The sequence below is a fragment of the Micromys minutus genome (assembly GCF_963924665.1).
Source record: "Micromys minutus genome assembly, chromosome: 14".
Classification (NCBI taxonomy): domain Eukaryota; kingdom Metazoa; phylum Chordata; class Mammalia; order Rodentia; family Muridae; genus Micromys; species Micromys minutus.
The window spans coordinates 8,571,945-8,594,889 of record NC_137983.1 but is presented as its reverse complement, the minus strand read 5'-3'; the positions used below and the strand labels follow the sequence as shown (position 1 = coordinate 8,594,889).

The following is a 22,945-nucleotide window of genomic DNA, read 5'->3' as shown; positions in this document are numbered from 1 at the left end:
TTTATTTCTTTTTTCTACTTGTTTTTTTCAACTCTGAGTTTTAGTATTTCCTGCCATATACTCCTCTTGGGTGTATCTGCTTTTTGTTCTAGAATTTTCAGGTGTTCTGTCAAACTGTTAGTTATCCTTCTTAGAGGTGTTTCAAACTATGAGTTTGCCTCTTAGAACTGTTTTAATTATATCCCATAAATTAGAGTATGTTGACCATTCGGTTTCATTTCATTCTAAAAAGACTTTTATTTCTTTCTTTATTTCTTCCTTGACCTAGCTATTGTTTAGTAGTTCATTGTTCAACGTTTCTGTGTATGTTGGCTTTTTGTTGTTTTTGTTGTTATTAGATTATCCTTAGTCCATGATTATCTGATATGATGCATGGAATTATCATTATTTCATTTCGATCTTCTTGTATCTGTTGAGGGCTGTTTTATTACTAACTTTGTGGTCAATTTTCAAGTACATACTGTAAAGTGCTGAGAAGAATGTATATCTTTTATTTCAGGATGAAATAAATGTTCTGTAGATGTCCGTTAAATCCATTTGATTCATAACTTCTGTTAGTTTCAGTGTGTCTCTGTTCAGTTTCTAATTCTATAATGTATCTATTGATAAGAATGGCATGTTGAGTCTCTCACTATTATTGTGTGTGGTGCAATGCATGCTTTGAACTTTAGTAGAGTTTCTTTTATGAATGTAGGTGCCTTTGTATGTTCAGGATTGAACATTCATCTTGATAGATTTTTTTCCTTTGATAAATAACAAGTGTCCTTACTTATCTTTTTTGATGACTTCTGGTTGAAAATCTAATTTATTCAATATTAGGATCTCTATTCCAGCTTGTTTCTTGGGACCATTTTCCTGGAAAGTTTTTTCCCAACTTTCTACTCTGAGGTAGTACATTTCTGTATTGCTAAGATGAGTTTTCTGTATTCATCAAAAGGCTGGCTCCAGTTTCCATATCCAGTCTGATAGTCTATGTCCTTTTGGGGGAATTGATTGCATTGTTTTTAAGAAATATTAAGGGATGCTGTTTGTTGTTATTTTTGTTGTTAGAGGTAGAATTATGTTTTTATGCCTTTCTTCTTTTGGTTATTTTGCAAGAGAATTATTTATTTATTTATCTATTTATTTTGCTTTTACTAGGTGGAGTTTCCCTTCTTATAATGGAGTATTCCATCTATTATCCTATGTTGGGCTGGATTTATGATCAGATATTGTTTAAATTTGGTGTTGTTCTAGAACATCTTGGTTTTTTCATCTATATAGTAACCTGGGCTGGCGTTCTGTCTCTTAGGTTTTGTATGATGTCTGTTCAGGATCTTCTAGCTTTCATAGTTTCTGTTCAGAAGTCTTGTGCAGTTCTGATTTGTTTACCTTCATATGTTAATTGTCCTTTTTCCCTTTCTGCTTTTAGTATACTCTTTTTGTTTTGAAGATTTGCTGTTTTGAGTATTATGTATCAGGAGGAATTACTTTCCTGGTCCAATCCATTTGGAGTTCTATAGGCCTCTTGTATGTTCATAGTTATTTATTTCTATATTTTAGGGAAGTTTTCATCTACATTTTTGTTGAAGATATTTACTGGGATTCTTGGTTGGGAGCCTTTGTTCTCCTTTACATCTATTATCCTTAGGTTTGGTCTCCTCATTGTGTCCTGAATATCATGGATGATTATGGTTAGGAGCTTTATTAATTTTTATATTTTCTCTGAATACTGTGTCTATGCTTTCTATGTTATCTTCTGCCTCTGAGATTCTCACTTCATCTCTTCTATTTTGTTGGTGGTGCTTGAGTCTATGACTCTTGACCTCTTTTCTAGGTTTTCTATCTCTAGGGTTGTCTCTCTTTGTGTTTTCTTCATTGTTTCTATTTCCATTTTTAGATCCTGGATGGATTTTATAATTCCTTCATCAATTTCGTTGTGTTTTTCTGTGCTTCTCTATGGGCTTGTACATGTTTTTCTGTGTTCTCCTGTATTTCTTGAATGGAGTTATTCATGTCCTTCTCAAGGCCCTCTGTCATCAACATTAGGCATGATTTTAAGTCCAAATCTTGTTTTTCTGGACTATTGTGCTATACACTGCTTGTCATGTGAGAATTGGGTTCTGATCTTGCCAGGTTGTCTTGGTTTCTTTTGCTTAGAATTTTGTGCTTGCCTCTTACCATCTTCTTATTTTTGATGTTAGGTAATCTTGTTGTCTATGAATGGAGCTTGTCTCTTCTGTGTTTCTGTGGGCTTTTGGCTCCAGACAATTATCACTATTGTGTGTTCAGCTCTCTAAAGGAAAGTTGTGATTTTGATGGCAATGAGCCTGCCATAGTTCAGAGTGCAGATGGAAGTCTGAAGGGTACAGACCCAAGTTGTACTGTGATACCTGTGCACTGAGAGTTTCTGGAGTTCTCTCCCCTGGCAGTCAGTGGACAGACAGTGTGGGCTCACCCATGGGCTCAGGTTGGAGAGTGCTCCTGCATTTCCTCTTGGTGTTCAGCTCTCTGCAATCAGACTCTGAGTCTTGATTGCTGTATGCTGGCTCTGCTTCTAGCCTTATTTTATAATCTATCTTCTTAAACAAAATTTAACACCACAAAATTTTATTTATGTATAATAAGTAATAAATATTACATGTAGAATGAATAAGGTACACATTTTAGAAATTTTGATAAATTTTCGATTCTCTTTGTGTCTCTGTCTCTGTCTCTCTGTCTCTCTGTCTCTCTGTCTCTCTCTCTCTCTCTCTCTCTCTCTCTCTCTCTCTCTCTCTCTCTTTCTCTCTTTCTCATAGGAAAGATTGGACTTAAAGAAATTATAAAATCCAATAATACCAGGGAACCCAAACAAGTAGATAATGAGAATCAATTTGGTGCTGAAAACTTATCAAACACCTAAGACATAGAAATGCTTAGATTCAGGTAGGAGTTTTCCATAAACAAATTCTAGACTAGGTATAGAAAAGGAAAGAATGTAAAGTTTATGATTAAACAGAAGTATGTACTCAAAGAAGAAAGTCTGAAATGTTAGTTGAAGGAGAAAGGAGTTTGCAAGCAGAGGAGTTATGTTGGGCTAAAGATAATTGTCTTATTTGGACATATGTAGAGAAATTTGGAAGTGTTCAGATAATGAAAAGGTAACACCACCCTTTGAGGATAGTTTTATGTCACAATAAAAGACTTCATTAAGTAAATACAGAGGAAAAGCAGAATCTCAGTCCACAAAATAAAGGAAAGAAATATATTCTAAAGAAATAATAAGGCTTGAATATGTTCTAGAAATGAAACAATCCTCCATGAATGTTTCAATCTAAGCTAATCATAGCTGTTAATTTTGTTGTACCTAAAAGGAAAAGAAAGTTCAACCAAAATATTGACAAAAGTTGATGGAGATGGACCAACTATTGCTAATCAAAACATTTTAACAAAGAAAAGGGGTAATATTTTACTTTGTAATATATGTCCACTTAAATATTTTAAAAGTGAAGTAAAATCTATGAGAAAATATGGAAGAATAATTTGAGAAGTATTTTAAAAATCAGGTAGGTTATGGATTTGGGCTACAACCGGTCATTGCACTATGTCTTGTGTTGTTTCTCTTTTCTATTTCTTCAGATGCACACAATTTGAGAGCAAAAGATAATGCTAAATATTTTATGGAAAATATTCTGTATGTAGAAATTGATGGAGCTAAGAGCTAATGAAGGCTACTGAAGATTTTTAAAATGTAACAGAATTTCTTATATGAATATTTATATTGTATCATGAAACCTTTCTGGTGGTGAATGAAGATAATCTACATTGAATAAACAGTGTCTAAAGTCCACAAAATGGTAGCTCATTAATCTGTAAAAGCATGGCTGATAACTAACAAATTAAGATATTGTCTGACAGAAAGAAACAGTGGAGTTTCTATGCAGACAAATAGGGAGGGAAGGCTTGGTTGCACAGTCTTTAAACTGCTTTTATTCTTTTCAATAATTAAAGACATAGAATAGAAATAAACTGAAAGTTTGCAAGAAATACTTTCCCTTATTTGCCTAGCTAACTTTCTAAAATTGCTCTCCAGCATCTTTAATTAAACGATACCTGGTAAGTTTCCACATTCCATGGTTGGGTGACAGCTATGAGACTTATATACTACAACTGGGTAGGCGAGAGAGAGAGAGGGAGAGAGAGAGAGAGAGAGAGAGAGAGAGAGAGAGAGAGAGAGAGAGAGAGAGAGAGAAAGAGAGAGAGAGAGAGAGGGAGGGAGGGAGGGAGGGAGGGAGGGAGGGAGGGAGGGAGGGAGGGAGGGAGGAAGTAGGGGGAAAGGGAGTGATGGAGGGGGGTAGAAAGGCAGAATATAAAGTTGGATATATATGAATGCAGTTAATAATAAACAGGGGGCATATATTTGAAGGAGGGCAGGAAGAGATTTAGTGGAAGATTTGGAGAAAGGAAACAAGGGATAAATGTTACAATTATATTATGATCTCAAAAATGAGAATATATGTCTAGGAAATTCTACAAGTGTATAGGCATCAGGAAATATGCATCTACTTAAATATCTGTTTTCTGGGGATTTTTTTGGTTGTGTGTGTGTGTGTGTGTGTGTGTGTGTGTGTGTGTGTGGTTAGTTTTGTTTTGTAGGTGTTTACTTCTTTGCCTCAATTTTCATTTGTGATCTAGATACTAATACTTTGTAAAATGCCTTTTAACGGAAAACTACTAAAAAGAGTGTTCTAGAAGAGTGGGATTTAGGCCTTTTTTAAACGTGGAAAACCACAGGACAGCATCATTGTGACTAAATACATCCCACAGAGAGAATATTCCTAGCTTTATATCTAAACATGTAAGTATATACCTCTCTCTCTCTCTCTCTCTCTCTCTCTCTCTCTCTCTCTCTCTCTCTCTCTCTCTCTCTCTCTCCCCCCCCTCTCTCTCTCTCTGTGTGTGTGTGAGAGAGAGCAATATAATGGGAACACAATAGAAAAAAACTGTCAAACTGCAAAGAAGAACACGATGCTGTAAGCACAGGCAACCCTTAATAACTGCTTATATTTGGCTGAGTGTGTGAGGAAGAAAAGATGGCTGCACAGATATATCTTTTATATATTTAAGGGGATTTAATTTATAATTAAAATCTTAACCACAAAACATAGTCAGATGGACAGATACACATGAGACAGAGAAAGGAAGAGAGGGAGAAATGGAGGAAGAGACATAGAGAGACAGAGTGACAGAGAGAGACACAGAAAATGAAGTCTCTCTGTCCTTTAGGCCTACAATATGGAAAAATATTTCTCATGGGTCATGAGCAAATGTTTCCCCTGGTAACTAACTGATGACAGACCAACATAAATACTACAAAAGTCTGCCTTGAGGGAGAAAGGAGTTTTATGAGGCTTACACACAGTAGCAGAAGTGACTCAAAGACAGCTACAGTGCTTGTGCCACCCGTGCAGTGATGATGTGATCAGAAACCTCGTGTTCACTGACCAATGTGCAGGCAGCCCACCTGTTTGCAAAGGATCCCTGCGAGGTAGTAGCTATTTGATCTCTTTTTCTTGGAGGCAGCTCATTAGGGCTGAAAACTTTCTTATTGTTCTTTGCATCAGCTCCTTTGTATGTATGCATAGAAAGAGAAGGATCTCTCTTGAATCAGTATCAGAGACTTTCTAACCCTTTGAATTGTTTATTTCCTGAACTTATGGAACTGGGCATTAGAGAAAATCATGAGCTACTGTACATGTACATCCTTATAACACTTTAAAGTTTCAAATAAAATTAGTAATTACTCAGGGTTCATACTATTTCTTATTACATGTTATAAATACCCATACTGTCTTAAATCATGACCAATTTTTGTTGAGAGTCCAGAATTTCAGGGAAATCTTGACAAGATGATAATCCTTAGTCCAAAGAAATAATTGTTACATTGAAACAAATCATTTTAAGTTGAGTGAGAATAGGTAGGATTTACTATGTATTTCCTTCTTCTGCACCTGCTTGTTCTTTCAAAAAGGTAAAATGAGAAAGAATCCACTCAAATAAGAACTTATTCTGTGCTTGGATGATGCAAAACAATTGCTTTCCCGCCACTACAATGTCAAGGAGAAAGCTTTCTATCAGAGAAATATGATTAAACCCTGTGGTAGTAGTGCCTGTGCCTTGAGAGATAAATAATATGATGTTATCAAAGAATCCTGCTGTAAAGCAATAGCAGGGAGAAATTGTTGCCTACATAATATGATAAGCTACACACCATTATCTAATTCTCATGGATTACAGATAATAAATATTTTTGTTCTGCAGAAACAAACAAAATCATATAAATCCAAGCTAGAGTGCATCTGGAAAAGCATGTTCTTTTTGAAGTAATTTAAAGAAAAATTTGAAAATGTAACATGAGAATTAACTGTTTGCATATGAATATATCTTTGCTAACATAAGTCATTGTCATGACATAAAAATAAATAATGACTAATTGCCCTATGTGCTCTATTTAACTTGTAAAAATATAATGGATCTATCTTTCTACAGTATTCCTAACATAGATGAAAACAACTTTGAGCATGTCAAACAATTTTGAAAAGCTAGAGGATGTGCTAAAACCAGTCTAGATTCAAATGATTAGATCATCCAGAGACTGCCTCACCTGGGGATCCACCCCATGTGCAGCTATTAAGCCCAAGCACTATTGCTGATGCCAAGAAGTGCTTACTGGCAGGAACCAGATATGGATGCCTCCTCAGAGACTCTGCCAGAGCCATACTGATACAGCTATTTGACTGAATATGGGACCCCAATGAAGGGGCTAGAGAAAGAACTGAAGGAGCTTAGAGGGTTTGCAAAACCATGGGAAGAACAAAATTATTCACTAACCAAACCCACCACAACTCCCAGGACTAAAACACCACCCAAATGGGTTCTGATTGGAGGGACACATGGCTCCAGTTGCATATGCAGCAGAGCATAGCATTATCTGGCTTCAATGAGAGGAGAGGACTTTGATCCTGGGAAGTTTCTTTTTCCCAGTGTTGGGGAACATCAAGGTGCTGAGGGGGAAGAGGGTGGTTGGGAGAGGGAGCACCTTCATAGAGGCAATGAGGGGAGGAGGGGGTCTGATATTGGCAGAAAGATGATAACAGCTGAAACTTAAATACAGAGAATAAACAATCAAAAAAGAAAAGAAAAAAAATTAATTAGGCTTAGAATTTGCTGCATTTGCATTTTTGTTTTATTTTCTTTTTTATGCCATTTTATTAATTCATTTAGAATTTTGTACAATGTATTTTGATTATATGTGCTATCTTTTTCCAACTTCAACCTCCTCTACTTTCTTCCTCCCTCCAACCCAACCCCCCCCCACCGCCTTTGCCTCCCACTCTCTATTGTCTCCTAAAAAATCTTCATCTCTTTTGTTTTGACTTATTCCTTCTTGGCACAAGTTTTTTTCTGGTGTGTGTTTGGTATAGAAGTTATCAAACTATTGATGCAAATTGACTTCTCCTCTTCCAGCTAACAAAAACAAATGCTACTATCTCCTCAGGTGGGAATGAGAATCAGTGCACACTTCCTGTCGAGCATGATGGGACTGTGTCTGACTTGAGCTTGTGCACATTTGTAATGCTACTTGCAGCTTACAAGGTTCATAGGTGGTTTAAACTGATGGCCACTTTTCTTCAGCATTCACATGCATAGTACCTCCTAGCACTATGAGCTTGACCAAGTATAGATGTGAGTTGAGCAGCAGTTAGATCCCCCTGTGCCCTATGACACTGGTGTGTAATGTCTTCAGAAATAGGCTTTTACTGTCCTGTACTGGAGAGAAACTAAAATACCTTGGCAACAGCCTATAGTGTTTGGAGAATCCACATTGGCCAATATCTCAAAAGAGTCCAAGTATGCCCAGTGTTGCCTGATTTAGGAAATTTGGTTGGGGTTGAGTTTGTTTAGTGTTTGGATGTGGGGCCATTTTCTTTTCAATAATGACAAATTCAATAAATTTTGAAAAATTAATATATATTAACATATATAGATATCTTTTTCCGAAAAGAAAATTGTGGTAGAAGAGGATATTTAGCATATGTTTCAGTGGTGCTGTCACAGAAGATTTTAATCTCTTTCAAAGGTGGATTTTGTTGTTGTTGTTAGAAAACTTTTATCAGAGCTGTTATTTATATCTCAGTTCTCAGAGGGGAAGTTAAAACAGTGTGCCCGTACATTTGCAGAACATGGCTTCAGCATATTCTGTCTTTGTTACTATTAATCAAAACTGATAATAGTAGCCCAGAATTATACCCTCTGTGATGCATAGACTACAGCTAATTATTTAATTTAAGCTTTTATAGTTTCAATTGCTTTTTCCTTTTAGTTATATCTGTATTCTGAGCCTTTGAGATTTTCTTACTAGAACACTGTTTTATGGTAACCAATTGAAATTAGAAGCATTCTATAATACTAAATGACATATTCTCACTACTAGGAACCCATCACTAGGTATGTGCTATTAGTTCTGATCACATAGTGTTGCACGATTTTTAATTCATTAAGTTATTTGGTGACCAGTTTTAGAAACTGCCAATCTTTAGACCATTATCTTACATGGGTCACACTCTTAGCTTTTATGCCCAACTTTCTCTCAAGTAAACACAAGAGTTATCTTAATTACCTCTCATTATTTCCTTTTCAAAGGCAGAAAGTGGCCGCAGGAAGTCAGAGTAAACTAATTAAATTATTTGTCAAACACTAACTTTTTTCAGGAAAGATTCTAAATTTCTTAATTTCTTTATGGAATTTGACATTCTGAGTTCCTTATCAAAAGACAAGTTCATTTTAATTTTCAGGCTATCAACTTCAGAAAATTGCTCATATAAATACTGTAAAATCCACATTAAAATAGAAGATAAAGTTTAATTAAAAATAGAGGTCACAAAACAGCTATAAGTTTTCATTTTCTTATACACTCTTCACAATAAAATTAAATTCTAATTGGATTAAAAGGGAAAAAGGTTTGTTATTTATTACTCAAATAGTATTTAATATTCTTTAGTTGCTTCACTTTTGATATTAACCTACATCCCTTTTTATTGGTTGGATAAATTAGATTGTTGAGCAAGAGTGGACATTTAATTCCTCACCCCTTCATGGTAAACATCTTGGAAAGATCAGGACTTCAAGGCCCATACTTAAACATAGTAAAATCAATATACAGCAAACCAGTAGCCTACATCAAAGTAAATGGTTAGAAACTTGAAGCAATCCAAATAAAACCAGGGAGTAGACAAGGCTGCCGACTCTCTCCCTACTTATTTAATATAGTACTAGAAGTACTAGCCAGAGCAATCAGACAGCAAAAAGAGGTCAATGGGATACAAATTGAAAGGAAGAAGTCAAAATATCACTATTTGCAGATAGTATACTTAAGTGACTCCAAAAATTTCACCAGCTAAGTTGTAGAGTTGATAAACAACTTCAACAAATTGGATTGATATACAATTGACTCAAATCAGTGGCCTTCCACTACTCAAAAGATAAACAGGCTGAGACAGAAAATAAGGAAATGAAACCTTTCACAATAGTCCCAAATAACACAAAATAACTTGGTTTGATGCTAACAAAGCAGGTAAAAGAACAGTATTACAAGAACTTCAATTCATGAAGAAAAACACAGAAGAAGATCTCAAAGCACAGAAAAATCTCCCATTCCTATGAATTGGCAGGATTAATACAGTATGAACAGCCATCTGGCTGAAAGCAATCTAATGATTCAATGCAGTCCCCATCACAATTTCAACTCAATTCTTCATAGAGTTAGAAAGAGCCATATGGAAATGCATTTAGAATAACAAAAAAGAACTTTGGGGAAATATCACCATCCCTAAGGTCAAGCTATACTACAGAACAACCATGATAAAAACTGTATGGTATTGGTACAGAGATAGGCAGGTAGATTGATGGAATGAAATTAAAGACCCAGAAATGAACACATACACCTACTGTCACCTGATCTTTGAAAAATGAGCTAAAATCATCCAGTGGAAAAAAGACAGCATTTCAACAAATGGTGCTGATTCAAGTGGGAGTGAGCATGTAAAAGAATGCAAATAAATCTATTCTGATCTCCACGTACAAAGCTCAAGTTTAAGTGGATCAATGACCTCCACATAAAACCAGATACACTGAATTTAACAGAACAGAAAGTGTAGAAGAGCCTCAAACACATAGGCACAGGGAAACATTTCCTGAAGAGAATATAAACTGCTTATACTCTAAGATCAAGAAACAACAAATGGGACCTCATAAAATTGCAAAGCATTTATAAGGCAAAGGACACTGTCAATAACGACAAAATGGCAAGCAACAGATTGAGAAAATATCTTTAACAACCCTATATCCAAAAGAGGATTAATATCCACTACATACAAAGAACTCAAGAAGTTACACTTCAGAGAGTCAAATATCCCTATAAAAATTTGCAGTACCGAGCTTAACAAAGAATTTTTAACCGAGGAATATAGAACGGACAAGAAGCACCTAAAGAAATATTCAATATTCTTAGTCACGAGGGACATGCAAATCAAACAACCCTGAGATAATATTTCATTCCAGTCAGAATATATAAGACCAAAAACTCAGGTGAAAGCAGATGCTAGTAACAATGTGGAGAAAGAAAACACTCACATGTTGTTGATGGGATAACAAGCTGGTACCAATAGTCTAGACTTAGGACTAACTGAGGACCTAGCTATAACACTCCTGTGCATATACCCAAAAGATTCTCCAACATATAATAAGGACACATGCTCCACCATGTTTTTTTTTTAATTGAAAAACTTTATTTTAAAAACCAAAGATAGATGTACAGATTTTAAAAGCATTTTTGCATAACAGTATATGGATACATTTCAGTCAGTACTTGATATTTTTAAAGGTTTGATAGTATGCCTTAAAATCTTACTATTTACAATAAGCATAAAGTACATGTAAAACAAGAAATAACCTGGAAATAGTCAAAGCTTAATTATTTTTCATTTTTTTTTTTTTTTTGGCCTTGATTTTTCTTGAACTTCATATAGTCTGTGACTTGTTTCTGGGGTGTTCAGAGTTTTCTGGGGTTAGTATCCAATTATCAGTGACTGGATATTATGTCTTTTGTGACTGGGTTACCTCACTCAGGGTGATATTCTCTAGATGCATCCATTTTCTTAAGAATTTCATAAAGTCATTGTTTCTGTTAGCTGAGTAGTAATCCGTTGTGTAAATATACCACAATTTTTGTATCTATTCATTTACTGAAGGACATCTGGGTTCTTTCCAGCTTCTGGCTCTTATAAATAGGGCTGCTGTGAACGTTATGGTGCATGTGTCTTTGTTGTATGTTGGAGCGCCTCTGGGGTATATGTCCAGAAGTGGAATAACTGGGTCTTCAGGTATTAAGTACTATGTCCAATTTTCTGAGGAACCGCCAGACTTATTTCCAGAGTGGTTGTACAAGTTTACAACACCACCAATAGTGGAAAAGTTTTCCTCTATTTCTACATCCTCAGCAGCATCTGCTGTCTCCTGAATTTTTGATCTTAGCCATTCTGACTGGTGTGAGGTGGAGTCTAAGTGTTGTTTTGATTTGCATTTCCCTGATGCCTAAGGATGTTGAACATTTCCTTAGATTCTTCCCTGCCATTCAATATTCATCAATTGAGAAACTTTTGTTTAGCTCTCTACCCCATTTTTAATAGGGTTATTTGATTCTCTCCTGTCTAATTTCTTGAGTTTGTTGTATATGTTGGATATTAGGCCTCTATCAGATATGGGGTTAGTAAAAATCTTTTCCCAATCTGTTGGCTGCCGTTTTGTTTTCTTCACAGTGTCCTTAGTCTTACAGTAACTTTGCAATCTCATTTACTCATCTTCTTCATTCTTGGTCTTAGAGACATTGGTGTTCTGTTTAGGAAATTTTCTCCTGTGCCTATGTGTTCTAAGGTTTTCCCTAATTTTTCTTCTAATAGTTTCAGTGTATAAGGTTCAATGTAGGGGTTTTTGATCCACTTGCACTTGAGCATTGTACAGGGAGATAAGAAAGGGTCTATTTTCATACTTCTGCATGCTGAGTGCCAGTTGGACCAACACCATTTGGAGAAGAGGCTGACCTTTTCTCATTGAATGTTTACAGCTCCTTTGTCAAAAATCAAGTGACTATATATGTTGAGGGCTCATTTCTGAATCTTCTATTCCATTGATCCATGTGCCTGTTTCTGTACCAGTAGCATGCAGTTTTTAACACAATTACCTCCTAATAGAGCTTGAAGACAGGGATGATGATTCCAGCAAATGTTTTCGTGTTTTTGAGGATGGATTTCATTATTCTAGGTCTTTTGTTATTCCAGATGAAATTGCACATTGCTCTTTCCAACTCAATGAAGAATTGGGTTAGAATTTTGATGGTGATTGCATTGAATCTGTAGATTTCTTTTGGTAAGGTGGGCATTTTTCCAATCTATAAGCATGAGAGATCTTTCCATTTTCCGAGATCTTCCTTGATTTCCTTCTTTAGAGACTTGAAGTGTGGGGCTCTGCCTGCACATTCTCCTTTACAAGATGGTGCTGACATCCGGCTGGAGTTAGCAGTAAACAAGTCATGTGCACACACGCTGGGTAACTTTCCACTCCTTGAGCTCTGCCTCTCCTGTGGCATCATAGGGCCTGATGAGTTTCAACTAATCAGGGGGCTCCACGTCCAAGGCGAGGACTGATTCCTATATAAGGGGATGGGCTAGATAGTTCGGGCTCTTCGTCTTTACTTGTTGCAAGCTTATGCTCTGCCTCTGAAGATGCATTAAAGCTTTACCGCAGAAGAGTCCTATTTTGTGTGCCGCGTCGTTCTTGCTGGGTAGACGGTTGCGTGGGACATTGAAGTACTTGTCATACAAATCTTTCACTTGCTTAGTCAGAGTCACATGAAGGTACTTCTTATTGTTTGTTCTATTGTGAAGGGTATCTTTCCCCTAATTTATTTCTCCATGTTTGTCCTTTGAATGGAGGAAGGGTACTAATTTGAGTTAATTTTGTATACAGTCACTTTGCTAAACTTGTTTATCAGCTGCAGAAGTTCTCTGCTGGAATTTTTGGGGTCACTTACATACATTATCATGTCATCTACAAACAGTGATGTTTTTATTTCTTCCTTTCCAATTTGTATCTCTTTGATTTCCTTTTGCTGTCTAATTGCTCCATCCGGGACTTCCAGTACTATGTGAAATAGGTAGGGGGACAGTGGGCAGAATTATCTAGTCCCTGATTTTAGTGGGATTGCATCAAGTTACTTACTGTTAAGTTTGATGTTGGCTATTATTTGGCTATTAGTTGGTATATTTCTTTTATTATCTTTAGGATTGGGTCTTGGATTCCTGTTCTTTCCAAGACTTTTAACATGAAGGGGTGTTGAATTTTGTCAAATGCTTTCTCAGCATCTAGTGTGATGACCATGTGTGTGTGTGTGTGTGTGTGTGTGTGTGTGTGTTTCTTTGAGTTTTGATGTGTTCTTTGTTTTGATTTGCAAGGATTCTGTAGAGTATTTTTGCATCAAAGTTCTTAAATGAGATTGGTCTGAAGTTCTCTTTCCTTGTAGGGTCTTTGTGTGGTTTAGAAAAAAGGGTAATAGTGGCCTGAAAAAAATGAGTTAGGTAGTGTTCCATCTGACTCTATTTTTTGGAATATTTTGGAGAGTATTGGTATTAGGTAGTGAATAAATGTCTGATAGAATTTTGTACTGAAGCCATCTGGACCTGGGCTTTTTTTGGTTGGGAGGCTTTTGATGACTGCTTCTATTCCTTTAGGTGTTATGGGATTATTTACTTTGTTTTACCTTGTCCTGGTTTAACTTTAGTATCTTGTTTCTCTCTAGGAATTCACCCATTTCCTCCAGATTTTCCAGCTTTGTTGAGTATAGGCTTTTTTAGTTGGAGCTGGTGATTTTCTGAATTTCTTTAATTTCAGGTGTTATGTCTCCACTTTCTTTTCTGATTTTGTTAATTTGGATACTCTCTCTTTGCCCTCTAGTTAGTCTGGCTAAGGGTTTATCAATCTTGTTAATTTATGCAAAGAACCATCTTTTGGTTCTGTTGATTCTTTGAATGGTTCTTTTGGTTTCTATTTGGTCCATTTCTGCTCAGAGTTTGATTATTTCTTGCCATCTACTCCTCTTGTGTGTATCTGCTTCCTTTTGTTCTAGAGCTTTCAACTGTGCTGCTAAGTTGCTAGTGTATGCTCTCTCCAGTTTCTTTTAGGAAGCACTCAGAGCTATGAGATTTCCTCTCAGTGCTGCTTTGATTGCATCCTAATGGTTTTGGAATGTTGTGTTTTCATTTTTATGAAATTCTAGAAAATCCTTAATTTTTTACTTTATTTCTTCTTTGACAATGCTATCATTTAATAGAGCATTGTTTAGTTTCCATGTGTATATGGGCTTTTTTGTCTTCGTTGTTATTAAGGACCAGCTATAAACTATGGTGATCTGATAGGATGCATTGGAGTGTTTCAATCTTCTTATATCTATTGAGGCTTGTTTTGTGATAGTTTATATGCTCAATTTTGGATAAGGTGCCATAAGGTGCTGAGAAGAAAGTATATATATATATATATATATATATATATATATATATATATATATATATATATATATATATATAGTTTTAGGATGAAATGTTCTTTAGATGTCTATTAATTCCAAATGGTTTATAACTTCTGCTAGTTTCACTGTGTCCTTGTTCAGTTTCTGTTTCCATGATCTGGCCATTAATATGAATGGTGTGTTGAGGTCTCCCACTATTATTGTGTGGAGTGCTATGTATTTTTTTAACTTAATTAGGGTTTCTTTTATAATTATGGGTGCTCTTGTATTTGGAGCATGTATGTTAAGGATTGAGAGTTCCTCCTGACAAATTTTCCCTGTAATGAGTAAAAAGTTTACTTCCTTATTTTATTTTTTTTTGATAACTTTTGGTTGAAAATCTACTTTATTCGATATTAGAGTGGCTATTCCAGCTTGCTTCTTGGGGACATTTTCTTGTAATGTTTTTTCCCAACCTTTTACACTGAGATAGTGTCTATTTTTGTCTCTGAGATGTGTTTCCTGTATGCAACAAAATACTGAATTCAGTTTATATTTCCAGTCTGATAGCCTATGTCTTTTTATTGGGAAATTGAGTCTATTTCTTTTAACAGATATTAAGGAATAGTGGTTGCTGTTCTCTGCTATTATTGTTTTAAAGATAGAATTGTTCCTGTGTATCTTTCTTCTTTTGGTTTTGTTGCTTAGGTATTTTCTTGTTTTTACTAGGATGTAGTTTCCCTCCTTGTATTGAGTTTTCCATCTATAATTTGTTGTAGTGCTCGTTTTGTGGTCAGATATTTGTAAATTTAGTTTTGTCCTGGAATATCTTGGTCTCTCCATCTACTTGGTCTGACTTTTGTGTTCTTTTAGGATCTGCATGATGTCTGTCCAGGATCTTCTAAGTTTCATAGTCAGGATTGATTCTGATTGGTTGGCCTTTATATGTTACATGACCTTTTTGCCTTATTGCTTTTAGTATTATTTCCTTGCTTTGGGTACTTGACATTTTGACTAATATGTGTATGGAGGTATTTCTTTTCTGGTCCACTCTATTTGGAGTTCTGAAGGCTTCTTTCATGCTTGTGGACATCTCATTCTTAAGGGTAGGGATGTTTTCTTCTACAATTTTGTTGAAGATATTTACTGTGCCTCTTAGTTGATATTCTTTGCCCTCTTCTATTCCTATTATCCTTAGGTTTGGTCTCTCATTGTGTCCTGGTTTTCTGGATGTTTTGGGTTAGGAGCCTTTTGGGTTTTTGCATCTTCTCTGACTGTTTTGTCTATGTTTTCTATGTTGTCTTTAGCCCCTGAGATTATCTCTTTCATCTCTTGTAGTCTGTTGGAGATGCTTGCATCTGTGACTACTGATTTCTTTTTTAAGTTTTCTACCTCCAGGGTTGTCTCTTTCAGTGTTTTCTTATTGTTTTCATTTCCATTTTAAATTCCTTCTTCAATTTCTTCATCTCTTTGGTAATGTTTTCCTCTAGTTCTTTTATTTCTTTGAGGGTTTTTCTTATTTTCTCTTTAAAATCTTCTATTTTTTATGCTTTTCCTCCTGTTCTTGTTTAAGGATCTCTATCATCATCTTGAAGTATGATTTTGGGTATGAGTCTTCTTTTCCTGGAGTGTTTGACATTCTGCTGCTTGCTGTGATGGGAGAGGTGGGTTCTAGTGTTGACAGGTTGTCTTGGTTTTCATTGGGTAAGTTCTTTTGCTTTCCTCTTGCCATCTTGTTGTCAGTGATTGGTTCTAGTCTCTCCTTTGCACCTTTCTGTGTCCTGGAATTATGTTGATCCTGGTGGCAGGTGGTCTGAGCGTTAGGTCTCCATGCATGGTCCCTCGTCCCTACGTGTGGAAACCAAGTCCCTCAGGTAGAGTTCCTGTTTACCTGAACAAATCAGGAAGGTGTGCTTTCTGCATGCCCAGCCCAGACCTCTCTGTGCCCAGGCTACTGCCAGTGCAGTCTCAGAAGGCCTCCATCCCTGGTTCTCTGCTGTTCCTGTTGGCAGATAGCCTGAGCATTTGTTCTGCATGCTTGGGCCCTCTGCGTGGAAACAGTCCCCATGGTAGAGTTCCTGCTCCCCTGGTCCAATTAGGGGGATGTGCTTTCCTCGTGCTCTCCAGACCTCTCTGTGCCCCAGCTATGCACAGTGCAGTCTCACCAGGCCTGGATCCGTGGATTCACTCCACCATGTTTATAGCAGTCTTATTTATAATATCCAGAAGCTGGAACGAGCCCAGATGTACTTCAACAGAGGAATGAATACAGAAAATGCAGCAAGTTTACACAAGGCAATACTACTTAGCTGTTACAAACAAGGACTTCATGAAACTCTTAGGTAAATGGATGGAACTAGAAAATATCATCTTGAATAATGTAACCCAATCACAAAAACAAAACAAAACAAATACGTAAACATAAACATCTAAGAATACACACACATGGTACATGAAACTCTCAGGCAAATGGATGGAACTGGAAAATACCATCCTGAGGTATGTAACACAATCACAAAACAAAAACAAAAACAAATATAAAAGAAACTAAAAAAAAAAACAAAAAAAAAAAAAAAAAACAAAAAACCACACATTGTATTCTCTCACTCATAAGTAGGTATTAGTTCCATAGCTCTAATTGCCTAAGATACAATTCAGAGACCACATGAAGCTCACGAAGGAAGACCAAAGTGGAGATGCTTCAGTCTTTCTCATAAGGCAGAACAAAAATATCCACAGGCGAAAAAAGTAGACAAAATTTGGAGCAGAGACTGAAGAAAAGACCATCCGGGGACTGCCTCAACAAGGGATCCCGCCCATATACAGTCACGAAACCCAGACAATATTGCTGATACCATGAAGTACATGCTGACAGGATCCTAATAGAGCTGTCTCCAGAGAGGCTCTTCTAGAACCTGACAAATATAGGGGTGGATCCTTGTAGCCCTGTGTATAATGCATCAGTCTCTATGTTTTTACATACATGTGGGTCATGCTGATTTAGAGGGCCTTGCTTTGATAGTATTTCTGTGACTCTTTTACTCTCTGCACCTCCTTTCCAGTAGGATTATCAGTATCCTAAGGAGAGGGACATCATAGAGAAATCCCATTTAGGAGTGAGTCTCTCACTCTCTGCTTAGTGCCTGGTTGTAGGTCTCTGTACATGTTCATAAATGATGTAGGAGGAAACTTTACTGATGATGTGTGAAAAAGGACTTGATCCATGACAATAGTCAAATGTCATTAGGAGTTATTTTTTGTTTATATTATTATTATTATTATTATTATTATTATTAATTATTTCACAATACTATTTGGTTTTAGTCCCCATACTATCTATTCTCTGGTCCTTGTTCATCTAAGCAAGGATAAGTATCAATCAGTTGCATCTCATGGATTGAGCCTCAAATCAAAGTAGTTACTGGGTGGTTCGCATTAGATTTGTGTTGACCTTACTAATATATTTGGCAGGATGCACATCATTGTAGACAAAAGATTAATGGCTGTGATGTTGTTCATGTTTCTCTTTTGTTAGCATGCATATGATCTCCTGTACCAAATTAGTGGGAATGTAGGACTGAAGACTCTATGCAGTTACCAGCTCAACTTCTCTATGTTCAATGATGTGTATGTGTTTTCTTCAGTAATTGAGACTCCCTGTCAGATTGTAGCAACAGCTTCAGTTATTTGGGGATTCCCATGGAAATCCTTTGTAGGACAACTCAATTGGATGTAACCCAACCCAGATTCTAGACTGTAGATTTATGATAAGGCAATATGTTATTGGACAGGGAGAGATAGGCGGTGAAAGGTAAAGGAGTGGAAGTGGATGCAGGAGGCAGAGAGGAGATTGAAGGGAATCAAGACAGAGCTCGAGAAGGAGGATCTAAATATAGGTGGCCATAAATAGTGATAGGTAGATATGATTATTTTTAAGAGTTTCTGTAGATCATTTTATCTCATATAGAAGGGCAATTTGTATCTTTGTCCACTGGATGTAATCTTATTGTGTTGAGGGTTTGTGATTTGAGAACTTAATACATAACCTGTTGGAAAAGCTATTGGGCTTTGAAGTCATGTTTGGGCCAGGTGATGGAAGAAAGAAACATGCTGGTGTGGTCATAACCACCTGGGACAGAAGCAAGCAGGCAGGCAGAGTGAACTACCTTTGAAGGGAACCACCCTGCGGGTGCAGTTTGTAGACCAAGTGACAGAGTCCGGGCACTCGACTCCATATTATAGCAGCTTCTGTGGAGAGAGACTGTGGTGGCCAATAAAAGGTTAAGCCATTTATTTAATATTTACCACTGTACTAGATATTTAATTTGGTGACCAGAGATGAACAGACGTGAGAGCATGTCTGCCACATTATTTGTTTTTTAAATTTAGATCACCTTCATACATGTATATATTTAGGAAGATATTTGTGTATTTTGCTATCATACTAAATAAATGTCAAATAAATTGTTCCAAATTGTCATTTTATAATTTCAGGGAAATAAGGAGATCTTGTATTTAAAAGCTGAACTAAAATGTATTTCTAATACATTTACTTTTTGCCAGAAAGTATGATTGGTGACTCAGAAGGTAAAAGCACATTGAAAGAATCCACATAACCTGGGTTCATTTGATTCTCAGACCCCTTTTTGTGGAAACAGAGAACCAGATTCTGATTTTTATAATCTGACTTCCAAACAAATATCATCTTTCTCCCTCCCCACAAATATCATACATTTTAAAAAAGCTTTTAAATTGTTATATGCGGACACAGGAACCCATAATGAAAGGACGGACAAGGTTCTTAATATGACTCAATAATCCTATAAATGAATTCTGTACGGCTTGACTTGCTTGGTCCCATCGTGCTCATATATTATTCTTTCTTTGTAAGTCTTTGATATCCTCAGTTTTCTTCTAGTTGGAAAGTATAATATGTTATACAGAACCTGAAAACCTGAAAAACGTAAGTATCACAAAATAAAACTATTATTCTATAGACTATCTAATTAAATAGGATTCCATTCTTACAAGGCAACCAATACGATAATTGTATAGTTTCTTCTTTATAGAGTAAATGTATCTTGTTTCATAAGACTATAGATGATGTAGTTCTCATAGGATGTAGAAATGAATGTACTTTTCCTGAAAATGACATAAAATTTTTGTTAAACTACTAAAAATAATGGGATTTATAATCTCTCTTTTCCAGGGATAGCTACTGTAGTTTTGTCAAATTCAGTTGATCTTGCCAGAAACACTTGTTTCTTTTATACTTCCTCCAACTCTCTTTCTTTCTTTCTTTCTTTCTTTCTTTCTTTCTTTCTTTCTTTCTTCTTTTCTTTTTTTCTTTCTTTCTTCTTTCTTTTCTATCTTGGGGAAAAGTAGAGCAAACCATCAATCCCTTCAATTCCAGAAGGAATGCAAAGAAATAACAAATGAGAACAATAGAAATACCCATTGCTTCCATAAAATTAACTTAATTTTAATCAAATATTCCTGTCACTAAAACTATCTAACACACATCATTTCTGTGTCATTAGTTGAGACTAAGTAATGTTATTCCATAAGAAATCCTTCAACAAGTTATTTTAAATCTGTCACTTACTATTACATTAATGGACAGTAGAAAGCTCTAGAATAAGACCCAGGTTAAGATGGGAAATAGCTTTAGGCACAGTACTATTCAAAATACAGGCATCCAAGGTCTTGAGACACTGCTATGCAGTATGTCTATTGGACAATGCTTTGGGGCCTAATGTAGAAGGTTCAAAGGATATGGAGCTCCCCAAATATGCAAGTATGATGCTTAAAATACTATCAATCGAGCTTTCATAGATAGCAATAGGCCTGGCTTCATTCGAGAGCATTTTTGTCACAGTATGTTTTGAAGTTTCATTGTGTGCTTGCTTGGTTAATGTATTTCTACCCGTCTTACACTTTGGAAATAGTCAGCTGGATGAAACAAGTTTACTTACATTTTAGACTACTTATTGCAAGGAAGGTGTATATGCATGGATCATCACATGATCATCACATGATCACCACATGTTGCTTTCTTACCCTGTGATAGCAATGACACCCTTAATATCTCTCTCTCTCTCTCTCTCTCTCTCTCTCTCTCTCTCTCTCTCTCTCTTTCTCTCTCTCTCTCTCTCTCTCTCTCTCTCTCTCTGTGTTTGATTTTATGTGTGTGAGAAAGAGATATTTAGAATTTTCTTTTGCAGAGTAAAACCTGTCTACTAATGCATACAACTTCCCATTCTTTTTTTCTACACATAATATTTATGTGTGCAATCCTGAAGGCTAGGTTATAACACCATGAATCTTTTATTGTTCTTTATCTCTGGGGACACTACTGACTCTTACATCTAGAATTACAATGTAAAATTAAGGAAATGTTTATAGATTCCTTTTGTCGTGTGTAGGATAGTCCATTGTGGTGTTGTTTAATTATAAATAAAAAGATTAGAAATTTGCAAATGATATTTATGCAACCTCTGACATCTCCATGTGATCTATATTAATAGGTGCACTTTAAAATGACAATTAGAGATAAAAAAATAGAAATTTGGACCCCTAGAGAACAAAGCTCATAAGACACTCCCCCAACACACGCACACTCGTATATGCACAAATACTGGAACCATTTTTATGACTTCATCATCAAGTTCTGCTTTTGTACCTGATTCTATGAGTTTTCAAGTTTTAACTACATTAGGATGCTCAAGCACCTGGGTTCTATCCCTTCTCAGCCTTTGCATCACTGCAACCTGGGGCGGGGCAGGCGACCCAGGGGGCACTGGGATGATCAGGAGTCAGTGGGGGACTCCACATGGCGCTGCAGGTTGCCAGGGAAGGGTCTCAGCACGGCTTGCTTTCTGTAAGCCCGGGGGCTGTGAGCTTTGCGGATGTGGCCCTGTACTTCTCTCCGGAGGAGGAGTGGGGATGTCTGTGGCCCGCGCAGAGAGCCCAGTACCGGAGGTGATGCGCGAGACCTATAGTCTCCTGGGCTCTCTTGGAGTCCGAGGTGCCAAACCAGCGCTCATCTGCTGGCTTAAGGAAGAGGCCGAACTGTGGGGACCCCCGTGCCCAGGATCCAGAGGTGGCCATATGCAAGACAGAAGTCAACAGAGGCTCCAGACATGAGGAGGAAAGGAAGAAACCAAGAGAAGAGACTGAGCCAATCCAGTAGACATTTTCTACAGAAGGTGGGCTAAAGGAGCGAGGCTCCTCTTTTGCTACTTTTCCTTGCAACTTGGATCTGCCGTCCAAGGACCCTCAACAGGGGCACCCCACTGTTGCTTTGCAGGGCATTGTCCTAAAAGCAGATCAGCATCATGGGTGCTATGTGTGTGGGAAGAATTTTTCCCGACAGTCTGAACTGGTGGAGCACCTGTGCACTCACTCAGGTGAAAAGCCATTTCGTTGCCCAGAGTGCAACAAGTGCTTTGGCCAGGCTTCTTTCCTGAGCACGCACAGAGCCATACACAAGGGGAACGACCTCATCGCTGTTCTGACTGTGGGAATAGTTTTACCCAGCAGTCCACATTGGTGGCACACATGTACATTCATACAGGTGAAAAGCCATTTCGTTGCACTGACTGCAATAAATTCTTTAGCCGCCCTTCTTCCCTGAACACTCACCGGGCTATACACAGAGGGGAACGGCCTCAATGTTGCCTAGACTGTGGGCGGACCTTCACGCATAGCTCTGGTCTCATTATCCATCTCTGTGTCCATACTGGGGAGAAACCTTGCTGTTGTGCTGTGAACGCTGCTTCAGACAGAGCTCTGGGCTCCGTGAGCACCAGCGGGTGGTGCACAGCGGCATAACCCCCTTTATTTGCACACAACTGTGGCAGAGCCTTTGCCCGCACAGCATATCTTCGGTGCCACATGCGCACCCACAGGGGTGAAAAGCCTTATTCGTGCCCTGACTGTGGACGTTGCTTTAGCCAGAGCTCTGACATGGCAGCCCACAGGCGGACCCACAGCAGCGAGAGTCCTTACCCTTGCCCTCAGTGTGGCAGATGCTTCCCCACGAAGTCAGCTATGATGAAGCACCAGTGGATCCATCGGCCAGGAGCTAAAGGCCACAGGGACAGAAAAGACAGTCAGTTATCTACATCCCTGGATCCTGGCCGAGAAGACCCGGATCCACCTGTGTGCTTCAGGCACTACCTAGAAATATTCCAGGAGTGTGGGGGATGGTCTTAAGTGTGCCTACATAGAGGTGGAAATATATGCATTGTTTGAAGCCCAGAGACTTGAAACTATGGCATCCTCCAGAAGTCACAGGCTTTCTAACTAGTGCTGGTCCTGGGAAGAGAATGCAGTTTTCTAGGCGGCTGGTTACCAGATGCATTT

The 22,945-nt window shown here is 37.4% G+C and overlaps 1 protein-coding gene across 2 annotated transcripts in view; it reads left to right on the top strand.

The window, feature by feature from the left end:
- Positions 1–22,945, top strand: part of SPOCK3 (SPARC (osteonectin), cwcv and kazal like domains proteoglycan 3) — a 421,151-nt gene that overhangs the window by 319,606 nt on the left and 78,600 nt on the right. The gene's annotated exons all lie outside the window — the stretch shown is intronic.